We start from the raw sequence: 4,232 nt of genomic DNA on the forward strand, positions 1-4,232 counted from the left end.
TGATGACTCCCCACCCCCATAAAACCCAGGTTGAAAGATTAGCATAAATACTAGTTCTGGACTGGTGAACTCCCAAGCATCCATTTAGTCCTGGTAAAAAAAATGTATGGGACACAATTCCATGGCCCAAGGCCTAAAACACATGAGATGCAGGTGCAGAGATATTTCTTACTAAGGAACAGCTCACAATTACACAGAAGAAAAAGGAGGAAGAGGAAGATGTCACAATCGGGGTAAAATGGAAATATGGAAGAATAAGCACCAGTAAACTAGAAATTATAGAATAATCTGAAAATTGGTAGCTTAAATGAATTAGAGGACAAGGGAGAGAATAAAAATTACAATGAACAAAAAGGTTTTAAAAAGAGGGGAAAACAAGCAGATCTGTAAAAATCAAACTGAACTCTAAAAAGGCAAATAATTAGATCCAACTAAAGAAAACAATTGTAAACTGAAAGATAAAGTGTTTGAAATCATAGAAAGCTTATTATAAATGCAAAATATTTAAAAGCCATGACAATTAAGCCAGAAGGTCCCAAATACCCAGCTGGAATTTTAGGGAAAAAAAAAAAAAGCAGAAAATTTTATCTTTAAAAGTAGTTATTAAAGATATAATAACAAAGAACTTTCCAGAATTGAAGAAATGCAAAAGTTGCATATATAAAAGAGAAAACATATGAGCAAGGCAAATAAACACAGATATACACCTATGTCCATCATTACTAAACTTGGTGCATCAAAGACAAACCGAAAAATCTTGTTAAGTAGACATTGAAAAAGAATTTGAAAACAGATTTTTCATCAGCTACTCACCCTTTCATCAGGTCCCTCTAGGTCATTAAAGGATATACCATCTCCAAGTTTTTCAGGCCCCAAACCTCGGAATCACGCTTCACTCCTTCAGGTTTCTCGTATTCATCTCCATTCAGCAAAGTAATTCTGTTAATCTCTACATTCTCAATGTCTCCTAAATCTGAAAATCTTCTGACCACCTTCACACTTCTCTCTAATCCAAGATCTCATAGTATTTCATGTAGAGGACCTAAAAATAACTTCCCACTGTGATTCCATTGCCCTGACCCCTATAATGAAGTCATACCCACAAAAACCATCCAATGGCTTCCATCTCGCTCAGAGTAAAATGTAAATTATTTGCCATAGCCTACAAAATCCTATATGATCTCACAATTCTCTCTCTGATTCTTACCAATTTCCTTTTTGTTAAATAACTTCTAGCCATATATTCCAAGTTTATTCTCACCCCAGATCACTGTTCTGGTTGTTTTCTTGGCCTGGTTGTTTTCTTCTCATCTACATCATCATAGAATTTGCTCTCTCGGGAACCAGCAGTTAGTGTAATGGCTATGTCGCTGGACTCCCACGTAGTCGACCGCGGTTCGTGTCCTGGACCTGGTGGCTTAAAACTCACGCCGGGCGCGTGTGCGTGCGTGCCCAAGATCCCGAGAGGAGAATGGAGGAGAAGGGATTGCGGCGTGACCATCCCCCCTGGGGGGTGATTTCTCGCTTTCTGTCTCTATGTCTCTCTCTGTCTGTCTGGCGAGCGCACGCGCCCTACAGTGAAAATCTCTCAAAAAAAAAAAAAAAAGAACTTGCTCTCTCGAATTTATTTATTTATTATTTTTAATTTAAAAAAGAATTATTATTTAATTTTTATTTATTTATTATTATTTTTAATTTTCTATAGGGCATGCACACCCATCAGAGAGAGGGAAAATAAGAAAGTAAAGTGTTAGGTGCAGGACTCCAACCATGGTTAGCCATGTGGGAATCCAGCATCTAAACCACCACACCACCTGCTGACCTTTCTCTTTTGTATTTAAATTTATTTTCAAAGATCTTTCTTCAGTAAAGCCTTTACTGAACGCCCTCCAGAACTATTCTCTAAGATTCTTTATAACATCTAAACATCTTAGAGTATGTTATATCATAATATTGTACATTTATATGCTTATTTATTTGTCTAAACCTCAACTAGAATGTGGATTCCAAGGAGACTTGTATTACACCATACTTCATAGGACTTAGAACAGTGTCTTCCACATAGAACCTCTTCAATAAAACATTCGCTGGATAAGCTCTTGCTTCCAATAAAGATTGAAATTACACATTGCTTTCAATCACACATGATGTATTTTCAATTAGCAATAATTGCGCCTCGGATAAACCTCATTGGCTACGATACCGCCACTGTGCAAAGCTACACATGATGTATTTATAAAAATTTGCCTGACACTGTGGCACAAAGGAAGTCCAGCCAATCCACAATAGGTCTCATACTGATCATGAAGAAGTAATAAAGAAGTCCACCTAACCTTTAAATTACAGAAGTAATAAAGTTCTCCTCATAAAACAAATTTCTCTCTGTCTAAACAGAAGCTATTACAAAGCTTACTGCAAAAAAAAAAAAAAAAAAGTCCAACAGCTTCGGTATCATTCATTCAGGAAAAACTTACTCAATATCTAATATTTGTTGGTATCATCCAAGATAAAATTTAACATTGTAAAGTTTGTAAAGTTACCTCTGATTGAGGGAAGAAGTTAAGTGGGCCTTAAGCTGGGACTTAATTGATATAAAACATTTAGCAGATACAGAAGAGGAAGGGAAAGAATTTCCAAATGGAAAGATAGTTAAGTGTAAATCTATGGAATCAGGACATTTTACAACATTTTTAGAGAAATAGCAAGCCATCTGACTTGATGGAAATACAGACTGTAACTGTTTGAGGTACAGTGATGGCAATTCTGAGTGCTTTAGAAGCTAAGCTAATGAATAGAGACCTTAACTGACAGGTGGTAAGAAATGGCAGATGGCTTTAAGGAGAAAGTGATATAAATCTAAATTATACTTTAGAAAATTTTATTTATATTACTGCACTCAGAACAGAGGATATAGAATTTGTGGAGCACAGATGGAAAAGTCAGGAGAAGAACAAGTGAACACCATGGTACTTGGCTGGGCTTCTCCAGCAGAAACTGTAGTGTCTATGTTTGTGTGAGCAAGTTGGCCACTTCAGAGAAGGGGCTAGGTAATGCCATGTAGAGGACATGGGCAGAAGGATTGATCACCAAAGCGTTCTCTAACCCCTGGGAGAGGGGTATAGAAGGAGGGAGAGAGAAAGAGGGAGGGGGGAGGGAGAGAGAGAGAGAAAGAGAGAGGGAGAGAAAGAGAGAGGAAAGAAATGTGTCTTATAAAAGTTCTGTCTAGAGGACATTCCTAGACTCTAATAAAGACAGATCCATGTTATGAATTCACATCCACACCTCTGTGGCAAAGAGGAAGAAAGAGCAGAGTCCCTTGTGATTTTACTAATTTCTAACCCATTAAAAAAGCTAGAGTGTAGGAACTCTTGGCTTAAGGGTAAATAGCTCTTGGCTTCCATCACTGAGAATAAAGAAATCTCTGTTTTCACCCTTGACTGGGAGGTCACTAAGTGAGATGAATAATGTTCTGCAATTACTGAGCTATGCAGGATATGCTGAGTAATATATTTATGTGCAATTTGCACAACTCCTTAATTAGTTTTAAATATCAAGCTTATCCTAGCTGACATCTAAGCTTTAATATTATCCAACTCAAGCCAAGAATGTGGTTTTGAATTTGCTTTGCAAATGGTATGTTCTTCAGGGTTGCTTGTGCAGCAATATTCTGATCTCAGTGGCTACATGATCTGTTTTAAGAATTCTGACCAGATAATTCTATTTAGTCATAGGGATAGAATACAAATTTCTAAAGAAATCTTCTGGGAAAAAAAAAAAAAGGATTCCAGAATATTATACTTAACAGACTTTAAAATTTATCTACATATCATTTCTTGGTTACAATGGCAGTTCAAATATATACATGTAAGTTAGCTTCTTCCAAAACAACAATAACACATGAAAGTTATTGCACAGGACTTTTGTAAAAAAAAAATATATATATATATATATATATACAAGTTCACCAGGATGAGTTAAATAGCAGATGGGCTCATGGTGGTCAAGCTGCTGTATGTGACGGGGGCAGGATGAGGGCCAGTGGGAGACAAAGGCCAGCTCTACACTGCCCCCTCACCAACTGAGACATGTATCCTACACAAGGATAACTGGCTTAGCACACTCAAGAGGACCAAAATTAAAGTTGGCAGTAGGGAAATCAAAGATCTAATACAATTTGTGTTTCAAGGAGCACAGGGATGATAGCACTGAGGATCAAAGACAGTAAAGACTTA

The 4,232-nt window shown here is 37.0% G+C and overlaps 1 pseudogene; it reads right to left on the reverse strand.

The window, feature by feature from the left end:
• Window positions 1–2,093: 2,093 nt before the first annotated feature.
• Window positions 2,094–2,220, reverse strand: LOC114008894 (uncharacterized; annotated as a pseudogene).
• Between the last annotated feature and the right edge of the window lie 2,012 nt (window positions 2,221–4,232).

This window comes from Tupaia chinensis, unplaced genomic scaffold (assembly GCF_000334495.1).
Source record: "Tupaia chinensis unplaced genomic scaffold, TupChi_1.0 Scaffold000410_1, whole genome shotgun sequence".
In the NCBI taxonomy this organism is placed as follows: Eukaryota; Metazoa; Chordata; class Mammalia; order Scandentia; family Tupaiidae; genus Tupaia; species Tupaia belangeri.